The 21877-nt window shown below is 28.8% G+C and overlaps 1 protein-coding gene across 1 annotated transcript in view; it reads right to left on the minus strand.

Moving 5' to 3' along the window:
- LOC116773398 (uncharacterized) overlaps nt 1–20601 on the minus strand; it is a 38072-nt gene extending 17471 nt beyond the window's left edge. Inside the window, exon 1 of the mRNA XM_061528840.1 lies at nt 20188–20601. The gene's annotated coding sequence lies outside the window, so the exon portion shown is untranslated. The remainder of the gene's footprint in view (nt 1–20187) is intronic.
- Nucleotides 20602–21877: the final 1276 nt, after the last annotated feature.

Genomic DNA, 21877 nt, shown 5'->3' on the forward strand with positions numbered 1-21877 from the left:
CAAACAGTTAAACATATGAATCTCCTTATCATTAACTCTATATCAGTAGCTCTGGTCGGCAATAAAAATGTAAAATAGAATAAATTTCACACTAAACTACCAAATTCAAAACAAATGAAAGTGTATTCATTTAATTATTTTGTTTTAACTAAATATTAAAACAGCTACAAGGCCACCATGACCTCCGATCACATGACTGTTCAACAGAAAATCGAACACGGATATATGACGGATGCCGTGGCAATGAAAACAAACACGAATTCCAATAAAAGACAAATAATTTAATCAATATTAATGCAAATTTTACAAGGAGATTACAATATAAACTTATTGTGTCATCAGTGACGTACAAACTGACATTTTATTTTATGTATTTTTATACTATTACGAGGATGCTTATAAAGAAAATAGTTATATTAAATTAATTGAAATACTTATTACGTGTGAAAAAGTATGAAAGTGTCCCTAAATATAACGTGTTTGTAAGGTGGCAGTTGTTAATTGAAGCAAAACGGCTTGTCTAAGTGATTTTTACGAAACTTTATGGATAATACATATATTTATTGTATTTAACCATTTTTCCGAAATTACTTTATTTCAATACCTTTACAGGAAGACCTTTAATTCAGTTACAACTTAATCTAAGATAGAAATGTTTTTAAGACAATAATATGTAATTTAAGCAAAGGTATTATAAAATTTGTTCAAAGACTTACGTATAATCATTGTCTATTTCCGTGTAGTTGTAGTTAAAAGTTCTGTCTTATAATTTTTACACAAAAAAACCGACTTCAAGTAGTGAACTAAAAAGCAAAACATAAATTTTCTTCGCTCAAAGTAATACGTATTTTTATTTAGTTAAATAAAAAATAATATTAAATAATTATTTTATTTTTGAAGTCGATGCCAAGTAAAACAATAACTGTGTAGAGATATGCCTATTCTGAATCTTTATAACAACTGACGAAAATATTAGTAGGTGATGATCACGAATTATCTCTTCTGTGGTGATTAATTAATTTATTATTTGGCGTCCACGTACTAGCACAACTACGCTTCCCTTCCCTGCATCAGCACCCAGTGCGCGTTCGCGGTGCGGGAAGGAAGGCCTGCTTGAGAGAGCGACCTGAACGCGGACAGACGTGTGAGGGCAGCCTTCATAAATGGTTGTGTCTAGATGCGCAATTTTCGCTATTGCTATAACGTTGATTTTTCAGGTTTTCTTAAAATTAGTTTTCATTTGCAAGGTTAGGTTAAGTATTCGTAGTACTTATATTGTTTCCAAGTGATTTTGGTGTCGTACTTATTTATTACTTATTTCTTTTAATTTATCTATTCCATTTTGAGTATCTTCATTTTTTATGTAAATGTACAAATGTGTTTTGTATGTTCTTTCATAATTCATTACTAGTAGTTCGTAAGCCAGTACTCAGGTACATAATATTTAAAGAAAGTTTTATAATTAGTAGGTACCACCTAATATATTTTTCTAATACTGTTGTTGGTTTGTTATTGCTTACATATTCAATTATGATTGTGTGTACTTAGTAATTTTATAATGTAATAAGGTTGTTGTAGCATTAATTTGGCACCGACTTCAAATTTATAAATTAATAATTTAATATTATTTTCTATTTGCTTTTTTTTCTTTTTAGTTCTGCTACTACTGCTTGAAGTCTTTTTTTTGTATAAAAATTATTTCATTTCACGATTTTAAGTAATGGGTAGATGGAGCAAGGAGCTTCTCGAATGAAAAAACGACGACTGCTTGAGACGCAAAATAATGGAAGGAAACGATTAGAAAAATTAAAGAAAAAACTAATAAGAGGAGAAAAAATTAAACTCCAGAGGAGCGCAGAAATAGATTGTTGGCTATGAGAGCTTATATATCAAATAGATTAACTAACAAAAGTCAAGAAAATAGTGATCATCGCTATTCATTGATTCGTGAGAGATTATGAAATAACACCCAAGAAGCCCATGATCTCCAGCTGAGTTTGATCCGTGAGCGACTATCAAAAGAAACTGAAGAAACCCACGCTAACCAGCTTAGTTTGAAATGTGAGCGACGATCAAATGAATCTGCTACACAGCAATCTCAAGGATCAAGTTACTTACGCAACCGCGCTGCAGAGAGGGTGCTTAATGAAACTCCAGAAGAAAGGGGTAGTCAATTGATCGTTAAAAGACAAGTGTAAAGTCGTTTAAAAAATACTTGTATATTGGGAGTTGAAAAATTTTGAGCCCAGATTAATTTTTTTGCAGATGTACTATGTGCTATATGCGATAAACTTACAGACAGTAACATTCAGCTCTATCTTACCATTAGAGTTAATCGTAGTTGATAGAATAATAACGTGTTCTGGATGCTCTAATACTTTAAAAAAACGAAAAATTCCATCTCATGCCTATTGGAATAATATGGTCGTTGCTAATGTGCCACAAGAATTAGCCGATTTAAACGAAATTGAAAAAAGATTTGTTTGCAGATTGGTACCATTTATTAGAATAATAAAATTGCAGAATCAATTTAGCCAAAATTGGTGTAAAGGCCAAGTAGTCTTATTTGCCAAAGATGTCGTAGAGTTAGCTGAACAACTACCACTTCACCCAAACCAGGCTGGACTAATACTTATTGTAGAAAGTCTAGAAAACTTTCAAAGTTTAAAGAATAAGTAGTTGATACTGATAAATTAAAAATTGCATTAAGTTGGTTAATGGGTAACAATGTTCTTTATAGGGATGTTCGAACTTATTTCAGCAATGCAATTGATATTTCGGAATCAATACAGGTAGCCGGTGAACTACCGAATCATGAAGAAGAAACAGACGCAATAACGAGAACAATTAGAAATATTGAACATTTTAAGCAATTAAATAACAATACAAGTATTTTGCATGTTTCATATCATCAGGGTGATGCAAGATTTAGTTCCGAATCTGAGGACAGAAAATTTACTGCTATTACAACAGTTTCTTGTGTGGCATTTCATCTACTTGATCCAAACTCATTGTGCTAAAGTGATATTGACTACAATTTGATTATAGGTGACAAATATTATTGTGATTGCATAGCAGCTCGACCGGCACCTAACACCGACGATTCAAACTCCGATTATTTAACGGCTACAGAACTTTTATAACAACGGTAACAAGTAACCTATTTATAATGGTCATTTAGTAAGTGACGACAGCGAAAATCCTTTTCCCCAATTTAAAAGATTGCTCTTAATAGATTTTTAATCAACATTAAAAAAGTTGAAGATTGACAAGTTCACGATTATAATGATTTAATGACAGCAGCAAATTCTTAAGTTCATAAAGTTTATACAATAATGACTGTAGACGAGTCTCGTGAGGTACCCACTTATGGAAAAACACTGTCGCCCAACGTAATACTGAGGGATGTAAACAACTGTGGAGGTTTATTATGAACGTTAAAGTTAGCTCAAGAATCTCGCGTTCTGCTAAGGCGAATGTGTCGGTTTCAAATGGCCTTATAAACGAAGCAATGGGTATTGTAAAAAAAAATGAAATAGCCTGCTCTTCGGAGAGAACCAATTGAAGAAGGGGAATTATCGGAAAGTGTGTTAGTTCCATTTGATGATGATACGATTGGAAGTAGAACTAAAGATGAAAATGACAGTACCGATAACTCCTACTGTTGTAACAGTTCAGGCAACTAAAGGACGGAGATGTCGAGCGCTGAATGTAACGTTTAATTTTATGATGGGTAGTTACGGTCCACGAACTATAGGGAACTAAACTAGAAAAAGCTGTCATTGATCTAGGCAAGAAAAATTTTGCCAACGAACAGGTGTATGTTTTTCTGAGTCGTATCAAAACCTTGGACGGTATGGCGTTGTCTGACTTAGATGCAAATAAATTATGGAGTAGACCACACGACGAAAGAGCATTGCTAGAGATGACGCGATTATTCAACTTTAATTCATAGATTGACTCATCAGACGAATAGGTAATTGTTGTGCTGTGTTAAACTTTAGTGCTGTAAGTTGTTGAGGAAATCCCTCGACTGTCAATGGTCTCCATCATTAAATATACGGCGGACTTTCATTATAATCCATAAAGGTACAAAGTTCTCATCAATATAAGTGAAATAAGTCCAAACACAAGGTAACTGTAAACCGTCAAGGAGTTCCCTGCACTATCCTTCGTCTTCACCATCAGACCCCTAATGACAGTCACCTTCTAATCTATCTGTAAAGTTCTTATCAATACAAATTAATGAAGCGGAAACACAAAATATCTGATATTAAGCGTTGAAGAGTATCCTCGACCGACACTCATCTCATAATGTACAAACTGCAAACCCAGAATTATGTATAAAGTACCGCGAACAGGATTCGAATTCACAACTTCCGGGATACCATGTTCCAGTCGCTTTACCAATTAAGCTGTCATGTCATGTATACGAGACAATCAATTAAGCATTGTATATATTTAAATAAAATGAAATCACGACAACGCTATTACGTTACGTTATATTTTTTACTTAAATTTTATTCTTGTGCCTTAAATTAATCGCTTATAAAAGCATACTCCTATTAAAACGCATACGCGTATGTACCTTGAAGGCGATCCTGACAAAATATTTACAGTTTCCAATAAAGCAATAGATATTTTAATGAATATTTAATTATTTTATATAAATAACCTACATGTAATTAAAAATTTAATCATATAATTGAAATTCCTTTACATACATTATGATAATATATATTTTTTTATCATTTCTATTGTAAAGATTCATCCAAGTTTCAAAAAAAACTTATTCGTCCACTCAGTATGTAAACCCCTATAAAAATACAGCCCCTATAATACTCGTAATATAAAAGTTTGAAATTGAATGAAAATAATATCATTCTTTACAAATCAGAAACCTTTGTGTCTATTTATTACATTTATTTTCTTTCGACCAAGAAAAGTATGCTTTAGATTTTAAAATTATAACAGCTTTTGTATATTTAGTGCTCACAGCCGGAGAATTATATGAATCTGCGTGGATTCTTTAAGTTTCAGGAGACCTTTATCTCCATTAGACCGTAAGTAACTTACTCCGTAAAAACACCAAAGACACATATATCTCCACAAAAGTACGCATCTCTTAAAACAAACTGTTACGAAGATAAATTTTGTCTTATCATACCTTTACTTAATTTTTACCCCTAGACCGATAATTAGAACGTATTTTTTTTTTGTTTTTAGTAACAATATATCACAAAGATAAGTTTTAATTTTGAAATACACGAAAATATAATAAAATAATTTCAATTAACACAAAATAAATAAACAATTATTTTCAATAAATTATATTATAGGTACTAATAAAATCCAAGGATAATTACAGAATTATAATTAACAGAAGTCGTAAAAGATTTTAAGTATCATTCATTCGTCATTATCAAAGCGTTTTTTAATAACAATTTAAATGTTTATGAATTTAATATAGTTTTTATTTGTAGTAAACTAATTTATAGGATATGCACAATTGGTCCTCTTATTGTTGGATCCAAAGCACTTATCCTCTTACTTTATATCAATTATTTAACGTACTGTAAAGTTTTTAGGTCTGACTGAAAATTAGAATATAAAAAATTAAAATAATACTGTAGAATTATGTTTTCTTTTTCAAATCTAACGCCAAATTTTCGAAATAGAATCTTATAAAATGTATATAACATTTGTAAAACCTATTTATTTATATATATATATATATATATATATATATATTTATATTTGTAAAACTTATTTCATCACTCAAACTTTTATATTAACGAAAACCAATTATTTTTCTCTTCCTTCAATAGAACTTATCACAAAATATATATAAGAAAAATATAAATTGAATAATGCGCTGTCATTAAGTCGCGTCCGTGACACACAAAAAAAAATATTATTAATTTACAAAAGGAAATACAGAGCACATAATCCAGAATATTCACACGGATTAAATGTACCGAGACTTTATGAAATAGTAATTAAAATTTCTGTTTAAGATTTACACTTGAAAATTGTCGCCGTGTTGAAACTTTCGGCGCCAAGATTATGTCTCGTGTGATATAGGATATGACGTTCTTAGGACGTAAACACAATATACATTTAAATTTAAAATTTCAATTAATTCTTACATTCTGATTGACAATAGTTATATACAAAAAATATTAATTCTATACAACTAATTACTTAAATATTAGTTTGATATATTTATATTATAGTAATAAATGTAACATTATATATATTTATTATATTATTTAATACATTACATTAATTGCAATATGACAAAGTAATTTTAAGTGTTTATTTATCGTTGGTGTGCATGCTACTTTATTCGCTATGTAAATTAAGTTGAGTCAAGTAACGAAAAGAGCTCGGATATTATGTAATACATATACATTGTATTTTAATGCAATATTTTTATCTAGGTGTAAAATGAAGGTTAATTTTCAGTATTTAATAGTAATATATATTGCATAATTGCGGTTTAATGCGTAATAAGTACCAATAATGTGGTAAGTCTTTGAGTCTATTTGCTTTTTTCTTGTCTTTAAAGTGTCAAACATGACTAAGGTTGTGAGAAACTTGTCATATTCTATTCAATAACTAAGATCCATGATAATATAAAATTTAATAGCTATTATTTGTCACCATAAAGGAAATCCCCTTTATCTGTAATATTGTCAAGATATACATCATGTAGCCACAATTGGTTAAGTCAAACAAATATTAAGGAAGGCACAGTTACCAATAAACTGTATTGAAAGAAATTCAGACTTTTATTAGTTTTATTCATAACTTATTAAGTATAACAAAAAAATTACAAATAATATTTAATGTTTCAAGAGAGCATTCAACAAAAGTTTCTGTAAAATATATCTCGTATTCATGAAGTTACTGGTTACTTTATTAAGTTGATAATGTTTGAAGCACGTGACGCGAACATCATCACATAGTTTATATTTAAAAAACACGTGACTTGGTTTTCCTTAAAAATTCCAATGACCATTGACAGAGAACCGGTATTTTTATGATTCTATAAAAACCCGCTGAATTGTTTCCATTGTTTGATCGTCTTTTTTATCTGCGGTACGATAATAGATGTGTATTTGCGAACTTGTATCCGTAACTAATTACGACCAAAATTTAAGATATAATGTATTTTATTACACCCATCGAAAGCTGTATCAAATCACGAATCAAAAATCACGACGCTGCGTAAGTTATTGTTAGTCACAATAATCACGAAAGCCGAAAAGAAAATCAAAAATTATGTTTCCGACTCACAATTCTATTGGATTTTATATATTTTATTTGATTTTTATTTGGCGATTTAAAAATCTTCAACTTACTTGTTTTTATAACGATTTACAAAACTTACGGACTATTGCACGTTATGTTAAATAGTGTACTGAAAAATTGCTATTCAACAACACGTTACAATTTTTAGAACGCTTTAATTATGTTAGCGTCATTATTTATCACGAATTTTTATATTAAATTAGAGAGATTTTTTTGCGAGATAGCGATCTAAGTTTAGATGTGAGCTTTCAAACTATTTGCGTAAAACTACAGCGACATTTCGGTAAAGCATTTTAGAGACTAGACATAGACTTTGCTCACAATATAATTATATTCAAGTAATACAACTTATTCAGCCACAATTTAATACTGGTCTCGAAGTATGTTTAAACTAGGCTTCCGAAAAAAACCTTGGAACATCTCCATTATAAACCAGTGATTTTTTTCAATTATATATAATATATTTTGTGAATTTGTTCATACCTTAACGTAACACGGTTCTGTTAATTATAATTTCCACAATTTAATTAGAAAACATATTTTTGTAATAGATTTAATCATATTGATATTAATTCTATAAAACCAAATTAAAATCAAGACTTACATAAAATAAATAAATTATATTAACAGCTGAAGACAAACAGAAAATATTAAGACCATAAAAAACATTTAAAATATTTTAAAATCAATCCAAATATAACGGTCTGGGTTTTTACTAAAAGGATTGGGGTCAATGTACTTTAAATATAATTAAATATCTCCTTTTTATAATAAAACTATTATTTTAACATTCCTCTTACGATTCAGGACTTATCGAGAATAATATGTAAATAAATATAACAGGTAAATACGTAATGATATCATAATGATATCATTATATCATAGAGACTCAGAAACTAAAACAATTATACACATAGAGTCACATACACAAGAGTTTGGTATGTAATAAATGATTTTAAAATCCCCACAAGATATATTATAGTGTAATAATTATACTATGAGTCATCAGAAGAAAATATATAAGAGGTACGTTTAGAAAGAGGAAGTTAAATTAAGTCATCTTGCTACGTTTTAGATAAAACTCAGCTGATCTTTATTTCTTTAGCAAGTCGTGATGTTTTAGGACCGAATCTTTTTATGCAAATCCGGTAAAGGTTTTGTCGGAGCTTGAAAAAACGGACTTTTATAACGAGGGCGATTATCGCTTTTTGGGAGATTTTATTTAACTTGAGCTGTACGTTTATTAATATGTTGCGACTTTCTTTCAAATAATCTAATTAACCGACTTCAACTGCAAGTACTTCGAGGTTTTAATATACACTCACATCTTAATTGGAATTTTGCTGGTAGGTATATATATGTTTGTCCATAAATTTCTTAAAACCCATCTATCTGTTTATGGGACACGATAAAATAAATTCTCCAAGCTTCTCAACTTTGAATGTTTGCATGGTGCTGAATGAGCGTGTGCATATGCATGACATTGTTGTATTAAGCAGTAATAAATATGCAACAAGGTATGCAGGAGTTAGAGCAGTTCGTTTATCCTCATATCCAGGATTCGGAACATCAGGAAACTAATTATTGATAATGATAAATGAGCAAAAATTATAACATAAATACGTATTATATTAATTACTCGATAAAAGACAAATACACTAATAACATAAAGAAAGACAATTGGACTGTAAAGTGTCTTTTATTTCATTGCATCTTTATATACAGTCGTTAAAAATATTAATTGACTTTCTTCGATGGTTGAATAAAGATAGTGATTTAATACAAAAACATTTCAATTATTTATTTTTAATTCGTTTTATTATTAATTCAATTAGTTTTAAATCAACAGATTTTAAAACAACATCAATCAATTAGGACATTTAATGATCTTTAATGGAAAACATATAGCTATAAACATACATATAGATCTAGATTTAAGGCTTTGAAACTTGCTAGGATATTATTTTATTCAAGTACATTATGTTATTTTCTTTATTTTTCTATATTTACTGCCTATTTCAGAACGGCATTGTTTTTTACAACAAGAAACAAAAGGCCCTATATGTAAATAGTCACATCGACTTTATTCCATACGCTTTAAACAATAAATTCTCAATCTCCGATTCTCATCGAAGTCTCGTGACCGCAAACTTTTGTTCGCCGCTACCAACGACCTTAATTACTGATGTTAGAGATCATTTTTGCTCATCAAATATATATCACGGCTTGTATAAGCGGATCACAGATTAATTGGAACAAATAAGCCAGCAAAACCCCGCCGGGTAAACAATGTCTGAATTATGACGTCACTTACGTCACGCGCCCCCGAGATTATGAGATAACTGGCTTGTTAAAATTTGATTGTGTTCTGTTTTATGTAATATAACTTGAAATGGGTATTTTTTAAGATTATGAACAAAACGGATTTTCTATTACATTTTTAAAAACAGCATAGACGACAAATAGGGAATGTATTTCTTTAGTGATTCATTGATATTTATCATAACAGTTTTAATGTCAGTTTCTACAATATTCTTATAATTTTAGTACGTGTGTTAAATTCTAGTATGTCATATTTATTCCACCCAAGGATTCCCTTCAATGTTGTACATATTTTCCGTGATGATAACAGGTTTATCGCTTGTTTTATCTAACGTAATTTTGGCTTGATAACATCATAAATCTTGTTAGAAAAATTTAAGAGTAGAAAGAAAAATATTAAAAGAAATTTATTATTCCAATCTCTTAGACCGAATTTTTGTTACCTTTTTTCTGAAAGCTAAGTTGTACTTATATTCATATAACCACTACTATCAATGTTCCACGTAAAACTTCCATTATGTACAAAATTCTCGTTAATTTAGTAGCAAAAATTTAAGACTAAATGTAAAGAGATTTTACAGCTTGCAGTGTGGGTTTAATAAATTAAAAATATCCTAAGATATTCTAAAACTAATTTAAAAATATATCTGTATGTCTATGAACGTTGTAAAGAGTTGGAACGTACCAATAGCAATTGTTTTATCAACTTTAAGCAACCAATTTAAGTAACGTTCGCTTTGTATATGGCTAGTTACATGGAAATTTTAATCTTACATAAAATGATCCTAATAATTTATCGCAATTAAATAACTTTTACACTCTATTTAGATTTATATAGCGATAGCAGCATCTCTTGCTTGGTAACAAGAGTCTTTTAGTCTGTGCACTTTGATTGATTAATATTTAAGAACCGTTCAGTCGTTTTTTTTTATATATAAAATAGTTAAAACTATACAAACATGTTTTTAAATCCATCTAAATATTTCATGACAAACAAATTTACTTTAACTTAAACCTGTATTTATATTGGGACAACTTTGACAAGCTATAACCTTTAAATGTCTCGGATATTACATACTTTGTAGACTCTGTTGCTTGCACTGTAAATACCCATACAGAACTCATGTTCTCCGTTTATTTCCTTAAGCAAATTGATGTAGTTGAAATTGAATAAATTTTTAAACATCTTCTATTGAAATGATGTTTATTTATGAGCACATATTATGATTTATAAGTTGTGTTTAAATACACTTATTTACTGGTAAAGTATGACATATCTTTGAATAACATCACGTTATTTGTAACGTTAATCTTAATGTTGCCATATGTAAACGTTTTTCTGTATATATATATGTATAGTATTGACATAAATATGCACTAACTACCTGAAATTATGCATCTGTGTTTTCATTGTATTAGACAGAGGCAGCCAGGATCTTGATAGCATGTATGTATATATTATGTCAAGTATGAAAACTACAGAAACTAACAAATGTAAGTCTTTTATTATTATAAAAAAATCTTTTTTACAAAAAAGTTAACTGCAATATAAATTTAATACTGAAACTATTTACAGTTACTCTACAGCGTGTGAAGTACAGAAATGCTTATTTCACGGAACTATTTTTTTTTTGATGACGCAGGGAAACTCTTTTTACGAGCCGTCTAACCGGCCTTGGTGGGGCCGGAGAGGATGTGTGAGACTCGGCCTGGGCAGGCCCCTACTCACAAAAACCACTGCGAAAGCCATCGGCCGCTATGTTAGTGCACCCCGGATCTGTCAGCGACAGGGCACACCAGCGACTGGCCGGTCCTGACAAAGACCGGACTTACTCCCTCGGAGAAAGGGGGCGATCCCGGCAATTAGGATCACCCCGACGACGCCAGGCTTACACAGGAGCCGGGTTACCAGCCCGACCCCAGCCCGGAGTGCAGGAGTTATTTCCCGGAACTAACTTAATCGTTTTAAAATGTTTCAATGAGTTACAATTAGTACAAACTAATTATGTACTAAAATATTTTTTCTATTACATGTGGTATGTATGAAAAGTGACACCAAAACCATTAAATAATAAATAATACATGCATGTTCAAGGTATTTATTTCATTCGATTCTCCAAGCAATTTCCATATAAATCCTATGAAAACTAGTAATAAAAAATGTGTCTCTTTTATCACACTCGATGAAAGATTAAAAACTTAAATTATGTCGATTTTTTTTTTACTTTTTATCATATTATAACTAATAACTCCGTGAGATGGAAGCTTAATTTTCAGCATACATAAGTATAAGAATATTGTATAAAAAAATTACACGCCGTATTATTTACGGTTTCGGTGGTAAAATAACGAGCATAAAAGTTAAGAAAATCAATGATGTTTAATTTAATACTTAATATATATGTTTTTGAATAGTAAGTAAATTATTTCATAATAACATATCACAACCCACACAAATTTAACATGGACCCAATATGTAATTGTTATAGAATTAGCTGCAAAAACATTTATGAAATACTGGTTTTTGCCTGCGTTTTATTTTGAATGGAATTCGAAATGAAGCTCATTGAAAAATGTATAGATTAAGGAAACAACTGACAGCGCCATCTGTTATTTAAATCAAGTGATTTCATACACGATTCAACTGTTACGCCTTGAACCTGGAGTAAACAAATGAAATATCAAGATAAATTATAACCTATGCCCCATTCGTATTCCAAAGCTTAAGCTACTTCACTGTAAAGTTACATCAAACCCTATTTAGTATTTTTTTTTTTGCATGAATGTATAACAAATAAATATATCTACATACATAAAATATTCCCACTAACTTTTGCATTTAATAATATTAGGACAGTTGAAAGATTCCGTTCTCAGGAATATAAAGACGTCCTGTTTATCATTAGACGTCAATTAGACAGACAGACAGAAAAAAAGATAGCTTTCATTAAGCAAAAGGGCATGCCCTATAAAAAGATCTCGGTAATATACACATTTTTTACATATATATAATAATCAATCAGGACGTCACAATCAAATAAAATAAATTTCAAATATCTTTAATAAAACATTTTTCCACAAACGTCCTTTAAAAACATGAAAAACTCAAGAAAAACAACGTTTTAGTATGATTAGCGTTAAATGTTTTAGCATACATTAACTAATAACAATATACGTGCTAATAAGGAACAGCAAAACTAATTTGCAGTCACGTAGGTGGCTTTAAAATAAGTAATTTAAAATTTCAAATGACAAATGATTATTTGTTACGTGCATTAAATCTGATGTGACAGTATCAACATTCTTATATTACTGTATAGACGGCATACCTACTGACTGACAAATAGATTTAATCGATTATATATTATAAGGATATCCGTTTCGATGTAATTCCCCTTGCAATCTATCAATTTAAGATGGCTCATATATCGAAATAGATTTTCTCTGAACCAATTAGCAACGGTGATGTTTTAAATAAATAATTATATTATAATAATCTGTTCATAAAATAGATAATAGAACCTCTTTATCGATATTATTCAAGTGGCTTCTTTTTTATTCTTAGGAATTCGGAATACAATAGACTTAATGTGAGAGCGATTCATTTAAAACCAATCGATTAAAACGCTTTAGAGAAAAATTTGTTTGAATCGTTGGCACCTTGTATCATGAGGCGTAATAAACTGATTTTTAGTATAGTATAGGGAGCCACATTTTTACATATTCGTTTCTCACGTTCAAGGTTTTCAAATGATGTTCCCAATACATGAAAGCCTTAATTTCATTTCGTTTTTTTAGAAAAATATCAAAAAGACCTGTTGGAGACTTTGGAATGATGCATACGAGTAAAATTCAGTATAATTTCTAGTATTACACTTGAGACGATGCTATCCGGCAATCAACGCACTCCCACGGAAGAATTAAGAGTGGGTGTCTGGCCAAAGATTCATTGCTGAGAATTTGTTCAAGTGATTAATGTTTAGTGCAGGAATTGACAACATTTAGAAGCTATAAATTATTATTAATATCTCATTTATCAGAATAACGCCGACGTGCCCACCGAAATTCGCTTTAACATTTTTGGTAATAGTATTTAATATCATTACTCACTTAGATGCATAGTTGGACTAATTCTATTAGTAGTAATTTTGCATGATTTTTAAAATACTTAAGATAATGCGCTAGATGATATCTATTTTCTGTTTTTCCCAGTAACATTTCACTAATATAAATTGAAATTAAATTTAGTTTAAATAGAACCAGACATAACTAAAGCCTGATAAGCATACTGAGTTGAAGCAGACTCTCAAGTTGATAATAAATTACTTAATAGACATAACGTAAAGTACCCGATCAACAAACAATTTTTTGCTACCGCTAAGTGTTATACAATATGTTCCTGTATCATCTACGATAACATTGTGAAGCAATCACTGAACCAATTTGTCTTATTGTTGCCCACCTTGGTATAAACGGTGATTGCGTACAGGAGAATAACTGAATGGCCTTACAAACGTGCTAAAATTGGATTAAAATTTATATGAATGAATATTTTCATTGATGTTTTCGTTAAAGCAAAGATTGTTACGAATTACTACTTTAATTTGTTCATTTGTAATATATGTGTTCCCGCTAATTACGTATATAATTTAAATGAAACTAAGTTTTTCGAATAATGCTCATGACGTTTTGATGACTTTTTAGCAACCGTGATCAAAGCTATCCGAGAAACATCTTAAATATTATTAACTTTTTGTTTTTTTACCAACATGGATATATTTCTTTATCGGGGAGTTGTAACTTTTTATTTAAATTATAGATTATAGATAAATAGTTGCATGATGATTTTCAATGTTTTTCCAATTCCTGTCGTCGTAGCGCAGTGTTCAATTTCAACTTATTGTTAGTAAACTACAAGTCGTACCTAAAAATGACACGTAACAGATGTACAATATTTTAAAAGAGGATATCACTGTTCTATATTATTTGATTGTAAACATTATATTTTTGCCCAATATTAATGAACCATATTCTCAAATAAGGAAAGTTTTAATAAGAAAAATTCTATATATTTAAACCTGAAAAAGGAACCCCAAAAACTAAACAGCCATAAGCAGTCTGAACGCGTGATAAACTTACTCTATATTGAGAAAGTTTGAATGATAGAAAACAAAATTTGCCGAGTTAATACAGAGCATTACGTTTGATATTAGCGACATCGAAAGATACTGATTATGATAAGCCTGTGATATTTATTGACTCTGAGAGTAACTTATTCTGTTATATAATTAATGAGAATATTATTATTTGTGCCTGATACAATTATTTTTCCAATATTATCTATTGCTATATCCAGAACTCATCACTAGCTTTTTTAATCATAATTTTTAATTTTAAATATATGAATTCGAAAATTCTGTAACCAGCCAGTACTAGAAATTTGAGTATAAATGATCATTAAAAAAAGATATACATAAATTTTCATTAATAATATTTATTTCTCATAGTTTTCTTGAAAAAAAAAGTTATTATGTTTACTGCGTTTATAAAAAATGTTGAAAAAAAGGCTACCTAATTAAATATATTGGAACTTTCGAAAATAAAAAGCTAAATCTAATTGGTCAATTCAATTACTTACTGGTCCGTCTGGACAAATTTATTTTGTCCAAAAAGCGTATACGCTATATAAAGGTGTAATTCAGTATAGGGTCAATTTTATTGGGAGAGTTCAAAGAGGAAAATTTACTTGTAATCGCATGATTCTTTAGAATAGCGTTCTAAAAAAATGTATCGGAATTTTAGAATGTCTATATATTTTTTTAAAAGGATTCTAACAGTTTAACAAATTTGTAAGGATTTTTTTCTTGATATTTATTTCGAAAACCTACGCAATAGTATATTTTACATACATATTAACGAAGTGGTGTTATAAAGGTGATAAATGTAGATAGAGTTAAAAAGAAGAAAAGTGTTTTCGTAAACACACATAAATGGAATTTTCCTAAGAATTAAGGATCTGTGGTTTCAAAAAAAAATTGTATGACTTATTCAAGTTCATGGTGAATCATTTGATGGTATTATTAAACGTAATGACAAATGTATTGTTTTCTATATATATAGAATACACAAGATTTTAATTAATTAAAAATTGTTTAAGTATAACCGCAAGCAATGTAATGTTAATGGTATAGGAATTACCACTTCAATACAACATTGCAGACGTACAAGGTTGCAGCTTTGAACAAATTATATCAACATTTAATTTTGATCCATAGAACATAAAAGTTTCCAACACAAGAAAATACAATATGAATTGGTTAAGGAAGTCTTCTTTTTGTTCTGCTTTGCAACTTTTTTACGCCTATGTTTTATAGTCTAAATAATTACAAAGCTTGAGAGATATGACTCGTCCTTTTTAATACAAAAATTATCGACTATGTGGAAAATTTAAATCAGACAATATAACACATATATTTTTGTTGATTTTCACGGAGAAAAGATTCAAAGAATTAGAATTAAGTTCAAAGAAATATATTTAATGATTAATTTAACGGACAAGAATCTCAACAGAATAAAACAAACTGAAATTATTTAGTTTAACTTTAATATATTTCGTTAATGCAAAAGATACTCGTAGACAGAATAAGGCAGACCATAAATTCAACTATTCAAATGGAAAATTTGGCTGTTGCTTATAACCCATTTAACTGTAGATTTGAATATATCTTTACTAGACTAATGATTTAAATTCCCAGTATTTATAATTTATGTTCGCAACATAAATCCTATAAAAATACTATTATTATATAATTTGAAATTGATCACCGTTTGTGATGAAATAAGAATTCAAAATATTCACGACCATTATGTTTTTCAGCATCTACTGTTTCTAAGCGGGACGAAGAGAGTAAATGAGTAACACTTAAATCCAGACATGTACATAGCTTCATATAACCTTTTTTCAGATATTAATAAAAAAAAAGTTGATTTCAATCTTTAAATTGGTTATCTCCTTTCAAATTTGGATATTTTTCTCAAGGTTTTTTTGTCTGAATTATGTATCTTAGTCGGGTTTAAAATATTTCCATTTTCGGTTTTTAACACTAAATTAAATCACACTGCAAAAGTTATTGTGCTTTTTTTGGGTATTTTTTTGGACGTTTGACGAATCTATTTCAATAATATTTTTTTTATATTTATTACACACCTACTGTCATATATATATATATATATATTTGTTTAATGTATGTCCATTTATTAACAAAGAATACGATAATTTCCTTCACTACAATAACTGGAAGATGCTTAACTTTGTAATTAAGAACAGACAAAGCGTAAAGTCACTTTGAATTCTAGTGAATCCTAGTTAGAGAATAACAAAACAGAGGAAGAGATTAAAATATTATCTACGCTGTGACGTCATTTTCAAAGAAACAATTGCTAGGTATTTCATGAAGGAATAAACTATTGTCCGTTAATCAAATTAATTGTTGTAGGAGTACCAGACAATGCTTGTAGATTCTGCATGAAATAGTAGGAAAAACTGAGAATTTAACTACTATTTCTCCAATGACAAAAGTTATCCATTCTGAATTGGGGAGCTAGAAACTTTAAGATCTGTGAAATACAACAATTGTCTTTCTTTGAAAAACTGTCTAGTAAACTAGTAAGTGAGACTTGTAAACTTTTTAAAACAAAAAAAGAGATTAACGCTTAATTTAATATTTTAATTTTAAGCTTAATTTAATGATATAAGTATTTTTTTAAAGATTTAATATACATTTATAAGCCATTGTCTAAGTCTGTGCTCGTGCAAGTAGTTTGATCATTTAATATTGTATTTCAGCACAGGTACCTACTGAATTATTTATAAAAAAAAATAATTAATTACTACATGTAAGGCATTATAAAAGATTAAAAAAACTAAATACTAATTATTTTTAACGAAACCCTAAGCATTTGTTAATAAAATATGACCTTAATGTTTCATTATTCAATAAAAATTATCTGTTCTGGTTGAATTATTGTTGTATCACAAATACAAATAAATCAATTAAGAACCTTAGCTTCACAATACGATAGCTTGTAACCACAAGCACTCCAATCTGTCTGAAACCTTAAGCGAGGAAAAGGCTAAACGATAGCGTGAATCCACATTTTAAAATATAATAATAATAGTTCAAAAAATTAACAAACTTAACGAAATTGTAGAAGGAATATTTTCAATATTGTAAGCATGATTAAAAATTTACTTGAAATTTAAACATTGAACATAATGTTGAGTCCATAAGTTTCCTAGAGAATACAAACGCTTAAAATGAAGTCTGAAGGTCTTGCTATCAAAGTTTATAAGTTTTTTTCCAATGACAGCGATTTTGTTAACATTAGGTCAGATTACTTTCCGATTAAACCTATTTCCTATTCCTTTGTGAGTTATACTAATTATATCTGCAGGGTATTTCTTCCAACTACCCCTAAATTTGAAAACTAATATAATACCTTTATATAAAGGCCACACTAATATTCAGAAAATGATATGCAAAAACCCGTGAACTAATTTTTGCTTATAAGATAAGTAAACAAATTCTAAAGATATAAGTATGATTTTACAAATTGTTTCTAATCTTTTATTAGCAGAAAACTCAAGTGCACTTTAATCCAGAATAGTTGTAGCAATGATATATTTTATAAGTATTATTATTACCTTCCAGTTCAATGTGTGCGGAATATCTTGTGCGAATTCCATCTGCATTTAGTTTTGTCATGAAATCAGCCAAATTTGACTATGTTTAAAGTTATACTAATATCATAAATTAACTTTATATCTATGCTTTTTAAAATAACAAGAGGAGAATTCAGATCTGTATGCCTTATAAATTGTTTTCTCGATAAATTTCAAATATTTCCTAAAACAAATTGAGACTGTGGACTTTTCTAATATCATAAGGAACTTTTAAAACACAGATTATTTTGTTACCCTTAAAGAAAATAAATCTAATATAATATGAAAGGGCTAACATTCTTTATGAAGAATGTTTATAAAATTAATATCAAGTAACATTATCCATGTTTATATGCCCAAGTTTGATCTAATAAACGCCGTGTCTAATTTATCTCAATAGAAGTTAACCTTAGGTCTATTGAATTTCATTTATATGCTTTAAATATTGTGTTCAATAAGCGTACAAAAAAAAAGTCTATTCTGTCACAACTGTCACTAACAAAACAGCCAGGACACGGCTTAAACATACATTGTCTTTAGATGTAAGAAAAAATGTCCTTTATCCCCTAGTACCGATAGTCGTGAATCTAAAAAGTATTAATATGTCAAAAGCGTTGATATTATAAAGCGTTATGGTAGCGTTATTAAATGTGGATCAAAAATTTGGTTCATCGCAACTGTAATATTGCAAAAGATCGCAAAAAGATTGCAAAGATACAGAAAAAATACAGTTCTAATAATAATTGAATGCCTCAATTTAGATTAAATCATCCAGATATTTTTAAATGTACGTTAAAAATGTATCATCTGTAAATAATATTGGTAGCAAAAAGATCAGTAGTCTGTCACTGATTGTACTATAATCCCGACAATGTAAAATCGTATTAACAAAACCTATTTATATTATAAACTCAAATAACTGCTTATATAAATACATTCTATTCGATGACAAATAAGATAAAATCCTCCTCAAGGACCGCTATTCAAATACTACACCTTTATTACAATAATACATTTTATATACATTTATACGAATAACGAATTACTTATAAGTGAAATAGCTTTTTGGGGGAAAAAAAGAAATTTTCTTTTTCACGCCATTTGTAATACTCTTTGTAATACATGACATAATATTTTTATAACCCTAAATGTTTTTTGAACCTAAGCACATTATAAGAATAAAACGATACAAAGAGCTTTAAATTGAAAAGATATGGATCTGGTATCAAAGCTTTGTTTTGGATTTTGTTATTTTCATCTCTCGATACTTCCATTAACTGTCAGAGTTATTGTTAAATAATAACTTGAATAACTTATAAAATAATAAAATTAACAGTTTTATAACACAACGTAAAAAATATATATTAAAATAAAACTATAATTTTTCGGACTAACTAAGCTAATTTTATTATTAAAAAATTAATATAAATATAAATTTTAGGGTTTTACCTCTCAAGAGGATTTCTATATATTGCTACCGTGGAAATTAAAATCATATACGAATTCAATAATAGTTGTGAAATATTATAACATTTCAATAAAACAATGCAGTCATGAATTATCTAAATGCTTTATATAATAGTATAGGCAAATAAGGAAAAATAAATAGTTCATGAATAGAATGAAGGAGGCAAAAAAAAACATCTGCGGTAATACGTAATTAAAAAAATTACATTAAGATAATGATAGTAATAATAAAAAGAAATAAAACGAAAAAAATAAAAATATAAATATAAATTACCCAAATCTTGATCATAAAATATATTCAGATGATCTTTAATATATTCAGCCAAAAAAATATTTAAAAAGCAACTAAAAAAACATACCTTTAGTAGAAAAGATGTCCGCTGCTGATATTATGATATACTTTTTTATTATAACGTACTCAACAAAACCGAATTGTCTACACGAAACTATAATCTATCGAAAAACGGAGTTTCTTCTTGAAAATTTTCATCTTCCTCTTTACAAAGGGATCCACTGTGATAATAAAACTTATATCAACTTGATTTTACGACAGCAGAAACTTATTGAGTCCTTCGAAGTCCACAAGAACCATTTGCTTTCTGGCCAATTATTCAACTTTCGCGGCAAAATTCAAAAATAGAATGAACGTCAAACGTTCAGGAAGTGCGAGTATTTTCACTGGTATTATATATTTCTATTGGATGATTAGCCTTTTATTGTCGTAATTGCGAGTAGCCCACGCGTACTCCGCTCACGAAGCGACTGAGCGTACGATCCTTATACTTCGAATACTCTCTTTAATAATTTAAGACCTGACAATATAGGGTACTGTAGATATGTTAGTGACACGCACGGGATCTATGACGGGTTGATGCAACGTAAATTGTTGAAATTCATTTAATGTGCGGTTTATGTTATGTTATGTAAATAAATATCATATGATTCGGAATTTTTTGGTTTGTAAATAACCATGTTTTCGGAAAATACGAGAAAAATAATTTATCTAGAGATAGCGAATGAATTATCATATGTAAATTCCAATATTTGTTTTTCTTATCACGCATTGTTCATTTATAATATTTAGAAGATCCGAAAAAGAGTCTTGCTATAGTTTTGAGATTCTAATTTAATATGGAAGTAGTAAAATTCTATCACTGAAAGATAGTTTTATTGAAGAGATGAAATATTTTCATATTATTCAATTATAAGATACATTAAATATTCTTATATTCTATAAAAAAAAAATATAGAAAAATACTGCTCCTTATCACATCTTAATATACTATTTATAGTTGCGTTCATCAATAATTTTATTGTACACTTAGAACGCCTACGTTGATCTTTGTTCTGTAACCGTTATAGTAGAAATTTGTACGGTCAGCTTATTTTTCAGATGCTTCAGATACATAAGAACGTAACATTAAAATATCTACTTTAACACTGCGGCATAAGGTTTTTAATCAATTGCATAAATCTTCATGTACATGCTATTGGTATTCCATCGTCTGGTATACTCTTTATAACTAGTCTTTATTGATTCATTAAAATCCCATGTGTCTGGTCACGTGCGGGATTGAATCAAATAATTATCATTGATGCTTATAGTAAATATTTCATGTATTAATTGCTGTTGATTTGTCTGTTATGGAATTAAAATTACACATTTCCTTTCTATATAAATATAAGAAAAAAAAAACTTTAATATCTTTCCATAGTAGACGATTTAAAAATTTGAAATATTGTTTGTATAAAAATATATATTATCATGAAAAATAATAGCGTCTCCGCGCATCCAAAAAATATTATGAAAATTTACTGTAAGTTGAATGTACGGGGTCATTTATATTCATAAACTTATGATCAAGATAAAAATCCTTATAAATCCGTGAAAAGATAAGTCTCGAGTTAAGATGGTATGAAATACATGATTTTCTTTATCATATATAAATGTGCATCTTTCAACATATATATATCTTTATCATATATATATTTCATATATATATATATATATATATATATATATATATATATATATATGCATCTTTGGTC

This window comes from Danaus plexippus (assembly GCF_018135715.1).
Source record: "Danaus plexippus chromosome 22 unlocalized genomic scaffold, MEX_DaPlex mxdp_33, whole genome shotgun sequence".
NCBI classification, from domain to species: Eukaryota; Metazoa; Arthropoda; class Insecta; order Lepidoptera; family Nymphalidae; genus Danaus; species Danaus plexippus.